Raw genomic sequence first — 15,244 nt, forward strand, 5'->3', positions numbered from 1 at the left:
TTAAATCACAGGGGAAGGGAATAACCCAACGACCCTTAACCAAAAGAGTTGTTCCATACATAACAATATACCAAATTGTCACATGTATTCAATAGCGAATCAGTTCAGCCAAAAGCTTTCGAAAAATAAAATGGCTTGTACTAGAGAGATCCTGTGATCATGCCCAAAATAATCGAAATAGAAACCTAAGAATAAAATGGAATGAAAACCCCCATGTATGATAAAAGCACTGAACCCGAAACTGGGAATTCGCCCAGAAGAAAGATTGTAGAATCATTTCTCTCAATAGAGAGGCCAAAACTTAACATGAGATCGAACCAAAGAAGTCACCTGTGTAGCCATGGAAAAATAGGTGTGAACAAGTAAGGGGTGTGTGGAGGGTATAAACCCTCTAGCATCTAAATAGAATAGAATAAAATGTAGGACATGATGGTAGAAACAATTTCCACAGAAATGACCTTAATTGCAAGAGGTTGGAAAAATAAAAACCACACAGTAACCCATGACCGCCTTGTACTCAATAAAGGGAAATACACTCTAAATATTTCCATGGAGAATGCCCAGGGAAGGGAGGTTATCCCTCTTGTGTAAGTGACAAGATGGTTGCCGAATTCCCCAATCAAGTTGTGCTAGGGAGTTGTGAATTGAAACCAACACAATTAGGTGAATGAGAGAAACAACTGCAGAGTGGAAAAATGCTAACTTAGAAAGAGAAAACCATTTGTAATGGAGCAACTCCAGAGAGGAGCGAAGGGAGCAAGTTGACCAAGTAAAACCCCAACAACTTCACCAAACGACTGTAACATTCCTATCCTTTTTAAATTAACCAATGAGGGAGAATGACTTTAACATTACTATTTCACCAAAAATGAAAAAGTGAGGGAGAAGGGGTTAGGTCGGTGGAATGAATTCATCACTATCCTCCCTGTCCCTAGACATAGGAAAATGGAAAAGCATAATATCTATGGAGGTGAATTAGGAATGAAACTTTCAATAAATCGTAACGCAGAGTCAATGCTAGCCAGATCATGAGACCAATAGAAAAATCCCTCTTTTTTCCCAACATTCAAGTCATGAATGACATACCCGGTAGAATAGAGGGAAACAGTGGGACAAAAAGCATGTAATATGACAACTAAGAATCCACATCGAAATCCCGGGTGATTTTGGTGTTCCTACGTGAGATTCCAACACATTCACAGTTAAAGAAAAAAAAACAAAAAAAAACATAAACCCATGAATGGAAACAAATTAAACCAATGGTTGCAAAAGGGTTTGAAGCCAAGGGTAATTTATATTAGCGTGGAAATTCGTGACAAAGCTCGAACCTAGAGCTATGATCTACTCTTGAAGAGGAAGGAAAACCCCCACTGGGGTTCTGGGAGGAACCTACAACATGTAATTGATAGGGATCAAATATGTTAGGGTTTCACAAAGAAAATTGAAGAAAAAAACAAAATATTGAAACCATTAATGTGAATAAGAATACCTGGAGGAGGGATGTGGCTAGAGAGTAGCATGGCACCTGTGCTAGTGTTGAGGGCTAGGTGTTGGGAAGGAGCCAAGGAACGCATTGTTTTCGTAAGGAGGAAGAGCCAACAATAAAATGAGTGAAATGAGCGAGGAAATAGGGTTACCAACAGTTTAGGGTTAGAAGAATGGATCTGAGTCATTGATGTCCCATCTATCATCTCCACCATCCACAGACCACCATCAATCCCAATGCTTCCATGGTCACGTGATCTACATAGGGTAGCAACCAACGTGGAGGTGTATGAGAGGGTGACTAGAGTTCCAAGGAGAATGGCGTAGTGCATATGGGGTCATATTAAGGTAAGGTGCCATGGTGTGGTACCATGGGTAAAACACACTCTGTATTAGTTAAAAACTTAGGGAAGTGATGCAATTTAATAGTTTAGGATATAAAATGTGTGAAATGCGCCAAAGTAGCCATGCCCAAGGGAAGTATAATCCCCCCTAACCTTTAGGTTGTAATATTTATGGTAGGGTGAATGGGGTAATTTCCCTCAACCATAATCTAATAGCATGGTTAACCACCGGGGTTGGTAAGGAAGAACAATGACAAGATGTTAAAAATCCATTGACTCAGAATTGCACCTCTTAGCTAGAGTGGTACCTTTTAATTAATATGGAATAATGTGATTCTTATGGAATTTGTGGTAAGGTATTTTAATGTTAAATTTCCCTATCTGAATTAATTACATAATTTAGAGAGGAAGGAGATATTTTGAAACAAAAGAGAAGAAATAAAATTGTTGAAGGGAATGAGGTATGTTATAGATGGTATCAGAGCCCAACAACACCACTGGGCCTAGGGACTGTCATAGGAGTTAAAATAAAAACAATAGGTTCTTTTGAAAGAAAAACCAACGAAATTACACTGGATCACTTAACTTGAAATTTGTGTGATTACAAGGTACAAGAGCGATTTCATTTAAAAATATAATGGTTGAGGAAATTCCAGCCAACACTAGAAGTGCGGATCTGTATGTTGAACTAGGAGATGTTGTCACCCCGGAAAATTCTCAATTCTTGGAGGTCATTAGGAATTTTCAGCAAGCACTGGTGCTGTTAAGGAACATCAATGAACAATTTCTAAAAGTCATCAAGGAACAAGAGAGAATGATTAGAGGGCTGGCAGAAAAATTGAGCCATAGGCTAGTGAAACCTGAAATTAAGAAAAGTGGAAAAGCCACACAAAGTCTGAACCATCTAGAAGTGGGGGGAGTCTGATAGGACATACCCTAGAAGTTAAAAGAAAAAGAAGCAAACTGAATTGCAAGGAGAATTCCGAAAGATTAAACCCCCTACTTTTGATGGGGAAAAGGAAGAGGATGTTGAAGCGTGGTTATTGAACATGACCAAATACTTTCAAGTTTATGAGTATGAGAGCAACTTGAAGGAAAAATTTTCCATTTACTAGCTACAAGGTAAGGCTGCTCTCTGGTGGGAAGAGGCTAAAGGGGTGCATTTACTTGAGGAAAGGATTGTGTCATGGGAGGAGTTCGAGAAACAGTTTAAAAATTGATATTTGAGTGAACAATATTATGATGATTGTGCCAAGGAATTCCATGAACTTAGGTTGGGACAACTCACGATGGATGAGTTTGTGGTAAAATTTACAAATTTGCTGCGATATGTACCTTACATTAAAGAAGAAAAAGCTAAGGTACAATAGTTTGTGAACTGTCTACCTACAATATACAAAGAGCGGATTGAATTTGACAATCTGAAGACAATGGAAGAGGCTCTCAGAAAATCCAGACTATGTTACCAGTAGTTCAGAAGCAAGGGGGAAATTTTAAATTTTGGCCAAATAAGGACAAAAGTAAATCTGTAATTGGCACAAAATGGCAGAAACCAGGATATGAGAAATTTTGGGAAGGATCATCAATGGAAAAAGTTTAGCAAGGGGAATACAAATCAGCCAATACAGTCTTAGGTTGGATCAAAGACCATGAATCTAGATGGGAAGAAGAACAATGGGGGAAAAGAAAGAGAACCATTGAAATGTTGGGGATGTGGCGAACCTCATCTACTGAGAGATTGTCCCCATAATCCTAGATATGTTCACAATATTCAAGCTATGCAGGAAGCTACCACAGTTAATGATATTGCCCAGAATATTCCTAGGATAAGTGTTGCCTTGGAGGATAGACAATCGAAACATCAATCAAACATGATTGAAATCGAAGGTACTCTCTCCAATCAACCTGTTTTTGTTTTAATTGATCCCGGGGCTAGTTTAAGTTATATTGGACCATAAATGGTGAGAAAATGTGAACTTAAAACTGAGATATATATAACTGCATGCCTAATATAGCTAGCAACCAGAACTAGGAGAAAAGTAACCAACCAAGTAAGACAATGCCACCTAGACCTAAATGGCTATTTGACCACAGTAAATCTAAATGTTCTTCCCTTAGGGTCTTATGACATACTAATAGGTATGGATTGTGTTACACTAAAATTTGTCACCATGACTATCTACAGTTAGTATGGCTCTATCAACTGTCATACTATCCTCCTTGGCAAGTCTCATACCTCTGCTCCTCATGTCAAACTCCAAGAAAGAGAGAAAGTCCTTAAAAAGTCAATTAACTCTGGTTACGCAGTCTCTCTTAGCCTTACCTGCGTGTACGCACCTCCAGTTCATAAAACCTGCGTACTTGTACGCTCTGTATGTAAAGGGGTGGGTGCGTACTCCTGTAAAGGTCAAAAGGCGCAAGTTTCACTTCAAAAAAGTTACTTGTGGTCATTTCTAGAGCATTCTAGAAGATGGTTTGACGTGGATTGAGCGCCTCCAAATGGTTCATGCATTCCTATGTAAGAGGAACTTATCCCATGAAGAGGGGAGCTATCCCATTGAAAGAGGGGCTTATCCCATTCATGGTGGACCTGATTAACTTCCTCCAAAGCCCTATAAATACAAGCATTGGGCTAGAGGGAGGAGAGGTTGAAAGCTGAACATTCCTAAGGGTAGATGCTGCTGAGATTAGGACTCCCTTATAGAGCTTGAGAGGAGAGATTCCCATCCTTTCTTAGCTTCATTTGGAAGTGGGTGAGCTGATCAAAGTAAAAGAGAACTCTTGCTGGACCCTGGGAGGGACCTGCACAACACCAAGGCTCAGGTTGTAATGGTTTCTTTTGTTTCCACTTAATACAATTAAGCTCATTTTTCTCAGCAAGTTGTTATACATGATTTCTTTCATATACTCCTTGGTATGTATGAAGAATATGTTTTATTTTATGAGTTATTCAGGTGCTATGTAATCATTTGCTTATTAGTGAATGCAGGTTTCGAAGAGAAGGAGGAGCTCATCCGGATCGGCGAGGCTGGACTGCTACAAAGCGTTGGACTAAATGTATGTTATAAACCCCTGATTACTTGTATTCTAAACGCATATTTAGGGAAAGATAGTGTTTAATTGTCTTGTTTGTCACTAGAAAGCCTTAGCTTCTAGGGAGGTCGGTTTTGTCCGCAAAATTGACTCTTTCCGCATGACAGATTGGGTTGAGAAACACAAACCAATAATAATTTTCTTAATGAAAATAGGGAGTTGTGTGAATCCACAAGGACAGACATAGATTATTCAAGGGGTGTCCAATCCCATATCCATACAAAAAATTTCAACTGTGAAAATGAAAAGGAGCGCACCGAAAGGCTATTAATTATTTCTGATTCATTTGGAAGAGGGTAGCAAGAAAAGGCAAGAGCCAACCTTAGATACTCTACTCATCATTAAGGATTTCCAAGATGTTTTTCGGAGGAGATTCCTAACTTATTGCCACACTGAGACATAGAATTTACCATCGATTTAGTATCAGGTGCAACCTCGGTGTATAGAGAACTCTACCGGATGAGTCCACCTGAGTTGACAAAACTAAAAATGCAGTTACAAGAGTTGCTAGATAAAGGCTACATCAGGCCTAGTGTGTCACCATTGGGGGCACATGTATTGTTTGTTAAGAAAAAATATGGCACATTTAGAATGTGCATCAATTACAGACAATTGAACAAGTTAACTATCAAGAACAAGTATCCATTGCCTCGTATTGATGATTTATTTGATCAAGTAAGAGGGGAAACCATATTTTCAAAGATTGATTTGAGAACAAGATATCATCAACTGAGAATTAAGCAGGAGGATGTTCATAAAACAACGTTTAGGACCAGATATGGACACTATGAGTTTGTAGTGTTACCATTTGGCCTCACTAACACTCCAACAACTTTTATGTGCCTAATGAACAACATACTTAGAAAGTTTTTGGATAAATTTGTACTTGTATTTATTGATGATATCTTAATATACTCCAAAGATGAGGATGAGCATAAGGAACACCTAAAATTGGTGCTGCAGACATTAAGAGAAAATCACTTGTATGCTAAATATAACAAGTGTGAGTTTTACAAACCCAAAATACAGTACTTGGGTCATATTATTTCTAAGGAAGGACTCGCAGGGTATTATCGCCGATTTATAGAAGGGTTCTCTAAAATAGCACATCCCATTACATCTTTACAGAGAAAAGGGGTAAAGTTTGAATGGACTGCAGAGTGTCAAAAAGGTTTTGATAAGCTTAAACAATTACTTACAACAACTCCCATCCTGAAATTAGTAGATCCAAATAAAGAGTTCACAGTTTGCACTAATGCTAGTATGGAAGGACTAGGGGGTGTGTTGCTGCAAGGTAACTCTGTAATAGCATATGAATCTAGAAAATTAAAGACCCATGAAAGAAATTATGCAGTATATGATCTGGAGCTAGCCGCTATCATACATGCCTTAAAAATGTGGAGGCATTACTTGTTAGGATTTTTGTTTTATCCTAACAACAAACCATATCAGTCTGAAATACCTTTTCAATCAACAAGACTTAAATGCTAGACAAGCCAGATGGATGGCCTTTCTTAGTGAGTTTGAGTTTGACATAAAACACATTAAGGGGAAAGAGAACAAGATAGTGGACACCTTGAGAAGGCATGCCTATAATCTAATGGAGGTGGCTGTTAGTAAAATTAACACTGATTTTCTAGAGAAAATCTGGAGCTCCATGGCCAGTGACCCAAAATATTTGGAAATCCAACAAAAATTACAACAAACTAGTGTTCTTGGTTATGCTGAAAATGATGAAAAGTTTATGATTTATAAGAACAGATTGTATATTCCTGATGTTCATGATTTGAAACAACTGATATTTGATGAATACCATAAAAAACCTTATGTTGGGCACCTAGGTTACCAGAAGATGGTTACAACATTAAGACAAAAATTCTTCTGGCTAGGAATGAAGAAAGAAGTGGTTGAATATTTAACAAAGTGTTTAGAGTGTCAATAGGTAAAGGTTGAGCATCAACACCTGGTTGGGTTGCTAAATCCCCTACCTGTTCCTGAATGGAAATGGGAAATCATTTCCTTAGACTTTATTACAGGGCTACCTAGAACAAAAAGACAACATGATTCCATCATGGTGGTGGTGGATATGTTAAGTAAAGCAACTCACTTTTTTCCTATGCAATCTATGTTTGGTACAACAAAAATTGCTCAGATTTTCATGAAAGAAATTTTTCGACTTCACAGAATACCCAAGATGATACTGTTCGACAGGGATGCCAAGTTTAATTCCAGATTATGTAAGGCATTATTTGGTGGCATGGGCACCAAATTGAACTTCAGTACAACATACCATCCCCAAATGGAAGGAACTAACCAGATTATGGAAGATATGCTTAGAATGTATTTTATGGATCAATTAACAAAATGGGAGGACTTTCTGCATTTGGCCAAATTTACCTACAATAACAGCTACCAGACATCCATAAAAATGAGCCCCTTTGAAGTCTTGTATGGCAGAAAATTCCATAGACCCCTTAGTTGGAGTCCTCTAGATGATAAACTGATTCTTGGGCCAAATGCATTACAGGGAATGGAGCAAAGAGTGTGAAGGATTCAATAGAATATTAAAGCAACACAAGATCGACAAAAATTTATGCAAAGAGTTTAAAGTTAGGGATCATGTCTATCTAAGAGTAAAACCCAAACAAGTACATTAATAATGGGCCCCTGTTCAAAATTAGCACCCCGATTTTGCGGGCCATTTGAGGTTTTGGATAGAGTAGGACCTGTAGCTTATCAACTAGTGCTACCAAGTCACATTAAAGTTTATAATATTTTTCATGTTTCCCTTCTTAATAAGTATGTACATGATAAGTCTCATATTATTGACTGAAAAATGTTACAAGTGGAACCCAAAGGAGGCTTCATGGCAGAACCACTCTGCATTCTTGATCGGAAAGAGATTTGGCTTCGAAATAAAGTTGTCACTCAGGCTAAAGTGCAATGGAAGCACTATACCCCTAAGGAGGCTACTTGGGAGTGAGAAGGTGAAATACAAAAAAAAAATTCCAGCAGAAAATACCTATGAATTAAACACTGAGGACGATGTGAGTATAAGGGGGGAAGGATGTAATATCCCTCTATTATGTAATGTTGTTTTTAATTATTTGTGTTGATAAGAATGACAATAAAGCCATGAAGATACTTTGGATAAATTTTTGTAAATAAGTATTTTTGTTATTAATAAAAAGAAAAAAAATTGAAGGAACCTTAAGTACTTGGAGAAGACACTCAAGAATGAGATTGGTTGCCAAATTTGGAAAAAAATCTCATTGGTGAATGAGATTGGATAAATTCTTCATGATAATGATTCTAGAAAATATTTCTAGATAAAACTAAGGGATGGAAGATAAAATCCCTTAGAAGTTCTTAGCTAAAGAAAGATGCTAAGTTGGTTGCACTTAAAGCACCGCAAGAGAAAAAGGCAGGCTTTTAAGGCAAAAGCGTAGGCAAGTGAGCAATAAATCCCATAAAAGAGGGATGTAGTTGAAAGGGAAACAATATCATGAAGAAGGGTATAAACTACCCATAGAGGGAATCAATGGGGTTGTTGGTTCTCTGGAAAAAGGGGAATTGGAGGACATTTCGAGGTTGGGTGGAAAAAGGGGAATTGGAGGAAAAAGGGGAATTGGAGGACATTTCGAGGTTGGGTGGTTAGTGTCTTGCTCTAGTACATATTTTACAGTGAGCATGACTTAATTTTTCTCGTTAGATCTATAATTTTTAATGCATTTTGTGCTCTTTTACTGGAAATTACGTAGTTGGAATAATTGCTGAATTTACACATGTTATCATAGAATATTCACAGTTAATCGAGGACTGTTACATTGTTAGCTGAAAGTTACATTTGGGAGATTTTATAGTAAGTAGAGAATAACTCATGTTTTTATAATTGAAAAAGAACAATAAATAACCTGATTATAGATGTGATAGCATAGATTTAATCTCTTATATAAATCATTTGTGTATGGACTGATAGATAAACCTGCCTCTAACAAATTAGACATGGAAATTTATACAATTGGCACTACAATTGGGGGTTATGGAAAGCCTGTAGGATCAGCGTCACCATCTGTAATCTAATGTTGTAGATAGAATAAGAAAATATAGGAACAAGCGAGACATCAAAGTTTTGGAATTAAAACGAACATAAACACATATATAAATTATTTATGCCTGTTATTACTACACCGAGATCAATAAACGTATGATTTAATAACTACTTAAGAAAGAGACAAAATTGGAATTAGAGCCTACATCACATGTAGGGAACTCTTAAGTAAAAACATTCAACAATTGTCTTAGAAGTACCATAAATAATAAGCATTTCATTTTGGTAACAACATAGACACTATTAAATCATAATCACAGTATCAACATGAAGGCTCATTGCACTTGAAAAAATAAACATATAAACCTTTAGTTTGGCACGAATGCCTTAGACAACATATATCTTAAGTACAAAAATAGGAACTGAATATATATTGAGCAACAGAGATTTAAAATAGCATACATAGTTTGATCTGTATGTACCATGTGCTACTACCATAAAAGAAAAAACCCAAGTGCCATAGATTATCAACCAACTCAGATAGTCGTATAAAAATGTAAGTACTCCTTAAATCGATACAATTAAACATAGGGTTTATACCATTACATATATTTACTTAAATCACAGGGGAAGGGAATAACCCAATGACCCTTAACCAAAAGAGCTGTTCAATACATAAAAATCTACCAAATTGTCACATGTATTCAATAGTGAATCAGTTCAGCCAACACCTTCTGAAAAATAAAATGGCTAGTAACTGGAGAGATCCTATGATCATGTTCAAAATAACCGAAACAAATACCCAAGAAGAAAATGGAATGATACCCCCCGTGTCTGATAAAAGCTCTAATCCTGGAACTGAGAATTCATTTGGAATAAAGATTGTAGAATTGTTTCTCTCATTAGAGAGGCTAGAAGTGAAAATGAGCTCGAGCCAAAGAAGTCACCTGTGTATCCATGGAAAAATAGGAGTGAATGAGTGATGGGTGTGTTGACGGAAGAACCCCTATAACATCTGAACATAATAGCAAAAAAAGGTAGGACACGATAGTAGAAACAATTACCACAGAAATGACCTTAATTGCAGGAGGTTAGAAAAATAAAAACCACACAGCAACCCATGACCTCCCTGTACTCAACAAAGGGAAAGAAACTTTGAATCTTTCTATGGATAACAACCAGAGAAGGGAGGTTATCCATGTTGTGTAAGTTACAGGATTGTTACAGAATTCACCAATCAAGCTATGCTCGGGAGTGGTGAATTGAAACCAACACAATTAGGTGAACGAGAGAAACAATTACAGAGTGGAAAAATGCTAACTTATAAAGGGAAAACCATTTTGAATGGAGAGACACCAGAAAGGCATGAAGGGGGATAGTTGACCAATTCAAACCCAAAAAACTTCACCAAACGACTATCCTTTTTAAATTAACTAGTGAGGGCGAATGACTTTAACATTGCTATTTTACCATTAATGAACAAGTGATGGAGCAGGGGTTAGGTCGATGGAATGAATTCATTGGTATCCTCCCTTTCCCTAGACACAGCAAAAGGGAAAAGAATACTATCTTTAGAGGCGAATTAGGAATGAAACTTTCAATAAGTCATAACGCAAAGTTGATGCTAACCAAGTCACGAACCCAACAAAACAATCTCTTTTTTTTTTTTTCCAGCATTCATGTCATGAAGGACATACTCAGTAGAATAGAGGTACATCATCATAAAGAAAGCAGGTAAATCGAAAATGAAGAACCTGCATCGACACCCCGAGTGATTTTTTTGTTTCTATAGGAGATGCCAATGCATTCACAATTAAACAAAAACAAGAAGAAACATAAAATGATGATTGAAAACAAATTAAATGGTTGGCTGCAAAAGGGTTTGAAGCTAAGGGTAAATTACTTTACTGTGGAAATATCATGACGAAGCTTGACCCTGGCGCTATGATTTGCTCTTGAAGAGGAAGGAAAAACCCCACTGATGGTCTATGAAGAACTTGCAACAGGAAAGCGACAGAGATAAAAGATGTTAGGGTTTTGAAAAGAAAATCAAAGAAAAACAAAAAATATTGAATCCATTACTGTGAATAAAAATACCTCAAGGAGGGTCGTGGCTGTAGAGTTGCATGGCACCTGTGTTAGTGCCGAGGGCCAGGTGTTGGAAAGGAGCCGAGGAACACATTGTAGCTACCAAGAGGAAGATCCAACAACGAAATGAGCAAAATGGGTGAGGATATAGGGTTACCAATGGTTTAGGGTTAGAAAATTGGATCTGAGCCGTCAATGTCCCAATTATCATCTCCACCATCCATAGACCACCATCAATCCCAACACTTCCATGGTCATGTGACCTACATATGGTAGCAGCCAACGTCGAGGTGTATGAGAGGGTGACCTAAGTTCCAAGGAGAATGGCACATTGCATATGGGGTTGTATTAAGGTAAAGCGCCATGGTATGGTACCATGGGTAAAACACATTCTATGTATTAGTTGAAACTTAGGGAAGTGATGTAAGTTAATAGTCTAGGATATAAAATGTGTGAAATGTGCCAAAATAGCCATGCCCAAGGGACGTATAGTCCCCCCAACCTTTAGGTTGTAATATTTTTGGTAGTGTGAATGGGGTTATTTCCCTCAACCATAGTCTAATAGCATGGTTAATCACCATAGCGAGTAAGGAAGAACATTGACAAGATGTCAAAAATCCATAGACTTAGAATTACACCTCTTAGCTGGAGTGGTACCTTTTAATTAATACAAAATAACAAGATTCTTATGGAATTTTTGGTAATGTATTTTAATGTTAAATTTCTCTATCCATATTAACGACATAATTCAGAGAGGAAGGAGGTATTTTGAAACAAAAGAAAAAAAAAATTGTTGATGGAACTGAGGTATGTTACACCAACACTGCTTCCAAGTGTCCTTAGAAGACTAACCTTGCCATAATGTAGCTAGTCCCATGCAACTTCAAACAATGTTCCATACTGCCAATGAGAAGGGAGAGTAAAGAAAAAGTGATCCACTATCTCCTCAACATTTTATAGAGGATAAACCAACTTGGCCCTGCCATAGTTCTCTTTTTTAAATTGTCATATGTAGGGAATTTATTTTCCAATAAGCACCACTAAACGAGTCTGGCTTTACTGGAGCAATTGGTCTTCCATAATTGTCTCCACCACCAGGCTAGATTTCCTATTCTCTTGCCATCAATGATGTACATATAACCTGCTTTTGTTTAATTTCCCCAAAAGGAGAATACACCCAACACAAAGCATCTTCCCTATCTCTTAGAAAAACGCAGAAGATGTTGAGAGTTGTGGTATAATGTTTCCATTGAATTGTGTATTCAATAAAGAAATTAAGTTGGTTAGCATTAGCCCAACCCGTTGCCCACAAAGAAGTACAAGCATTATTAGCAACCTAGTTCAAAATGACCCTACCACTTATATTAAGAAATTTAATTAACTCTTGTGGTAAATGAAAGTTTTCTCTGCATCACACCCAAGGATAAATACCAATACTTAGCTTTTCTTCATTTCCAACTTTCTAGGACAAACCTTCTTTAACCATTTAAAAATATGCTAAAACCACTTCCATATAACTGAAACATTTGACCTTTGCTTATTCAGGATTCTTATCCTTTCTTCAACAAAAATTGGATGGATGTACTTGACCTATGTCCACAAAATATATGTGGATAATAACCTCCAACCAAATTTTGCTACTAATGCCTTAGCAAACATGTGTACTTTTTTCATATCCCATCCTCCCTACATCTTTGGAAAATATATTTTATCCCATTTAACCCAAGGGAAAACCCAACCTTCCTTTGACTCCATCCATAAAAATATAAAATATGTCTTACATATAATGTTTAGAACCTTGGTATCCATGAAAAGGAAATTCAAAAAGATGGAATATATTCCAATACTAATTGTATGAGAATCAATCTACTAGCTCTAGACAACCATATAAATACCTACACCTTTAATCACTTTTCATTTTTTGCAATGAGCCAAATCCAATACTAGCCTTTTTATAATCATTGGGTTTCAGGTGGAAGCCAATATAATTAAATCCTTCATAAAAAATGTTAGATTGAAAAGGAAACTAATAATGAGCATTAACGGACTTGTCCTTAGAGAGACCTAGTTGGGAGAGAGTATATTTTTGGAGATTTGCTTGCATATTGGTAGCTTTCTCAAAAAGTGACTCGGATCCTTTGATGGTTGCTAAATCACTCTTAGACCCATAAAAAAAAGAACAATATCATCCAAAAACAAAAAATGTGCAAATGTTAAATCATCAACTACAATAAAACCCTTTAACTCACCCCTCTTTTTTTTTTCATCTAGTAATCTGCTAAGCCCCTCAACCACGAGTAAGAATCGTAGTGGAGAAAGTAGGAAACCCTACGCCAATCCTTGTTGTGCATGAAAAAAAGTTGAAGTTGACCTATTGATAAACATTGAAAATTATAAAATGGCTATGAAACTAATGATCCAATTAATAAAATGAACTTCAAATCCAAAATGGGTAATAAGCAAAGTAATGTATATCTAATTGACTTTGTCATATGCTTTGGAAATGTCAATTTTAATGACTAGGCTCTTAATTTTCTTGGTTTTTAAACTATGAGGGCGTTCCTGAGCAACTAGCCTCATGTATCTGTTGACCTTACAAAAATGCAAAATTTTCCTTAGATACATTTTTAGATGGAATTGGATTATTCTTGTTGGATATGATGGTATCTATGACCTTATAAATGCAATTGTGTACATATATGGGCTTGAAGTCATCATAAGAGTGTGGAGAATCGATCTTGGGGATGAGAACAATAAAGGTAGAGTTAAAAGAATCAATCATCCTCCCTCATTGTCTACCATAGATTAAAGAAATTTTGAGGTCTAAAATGGGCCTCCTAGGAATATTATAAAACAATAATGAAAATGATAAAATAATATTGAATTACATCATCATATTTTAGAGGGAAAAAAGAAAAAACTACTTTTTCAACACGTATATTCAACTTATCTCCCTATGATTTTACTAAAATTTCAAGTGGGATAACTCGATGGATGCATAATTTAATTCCTCATTCAAGGAGTACCCATGTTGCATATTTTTGATAGACCCCGCTACACGAAAAATGAAAAATGCATGAAAAATGTGATCAAAATCACATTTTTCATGTAGAAATTTCCATCGACAATATGCAACATGGGTACTACTTATATGAGGAATTAAATTGTACATCTAAAAAGTGCTCCCGCTTAAAATTTGAGTAAAATTGTAGGGAAATAAGTTGAAAATGCGAGTTCAAAAAGTAGTTTTTTTTTAATATTTTCACTTTTTTACTCCAAAAATGGTGATCATCCCACATGGTTAACATCATCATCTTGAATCCTATTGGTTACTATAAATTTGATTCTCGTTGTACATTTTTGTTTTGAGGCGCATTTTAGACCTAAAAATTTCTCTAATGCTCAATGACCTTTAGGAGATCCCCCTCTACGATATTTGTTGGGTCAATTTACTATGAAAATTAACACAAGTATTTAGCTATCAATCAAGGCTTGTAAGCTTGGAAGCATGTCCAAAGTATATGGATTTTAGTTGTAGTCAATTTCAGAAGATGAAATATAAATATTGGAGGAAATGTATATTACAAATATAAAATCTAATTAAGTAATTTCTGATTCACTTATGTAATATGTGCAAAATGAGGCTCCTAACTTAGGAGAATCATGTTGTCCTTCCCTACAATATTACTTCCATGAAGAGAAATCCAAAATCAATAATTAACAACAATTTTTGATGTAGAAGATGTATGAGAAGAGGCTCCTAACTAAGGAGATCCAGGTTGCCCTTCTTCACACTTCTATTCTATCATTGTCACCATTGCTTTAAAACTAGAAATTTAGAAATAACTTTAAACAAGGAAAAGAGGATGAATTTCAATTATAGTTCCTGATAAAATAGAAGGATAATTTAACTTAAATTCTTGTTTTTCCCTTCATATGTAGATTATAATTAAACCAATATTCATCCAGCAATCATAATAAATCTTTACACATCTAAATACATTTGAAGCAAAAACTAGTTTATGAAAATTTATGCTAAATTAACCAAGAAGTGCACTTAGCTTGGTGTGGGGGCCCTCCACCCTTTCCTTGCACACTTGAAGAAATCTCAGCTACAAAAAATTCAGTCAATCACCAAGCATGAACAACAAATGAAAATGAAATAGGTTCTTCAATTAACTTT

At 36.2% G+C, this 15,244-nt stretch overlaps 1 long non-coding RNA gene across 1 annotated transcript; it reads right to left on the reverse strand.

Annotated features, from left to right (window-relative positions):
- Positions 1–9,520: 9,520 nt before the first annotated feature.
- On the reverse strand, positions 9,521–11,315 carry LOC149237591 (uncharacterized). The gene is made up of 3 exons (XR_016245294.1): positions 11,071–11,315; positions 10,877–10,969; positions 9,521–9,920 (listed from the first exon to the last, which is right to left on the reverse strand). It is a non-coding gene; the product is annotated as an uncharacterized LOC149237591 (long non-coding RNA).
- Positions 11,316–15,244: the final 3,929 nt, after the last annotated feature.

This window comes from Pinus tabuliformis, chromosome 8 (assembly GCF_031772625.1).
Source record: "Pinus tabuliformis cultivar Carrire ecotype Pingquan chromosome 8, CPIR1, whole genome shotgun sequence".
In the NCBI taxonomy this organism is placed as follows: domain Eukaryota; kingdom Viridiplantae; phylum Streptophyta; class Pinopsida; order Pinales; family Pinaceae; genus Pinus; species Pinus tabuliformis.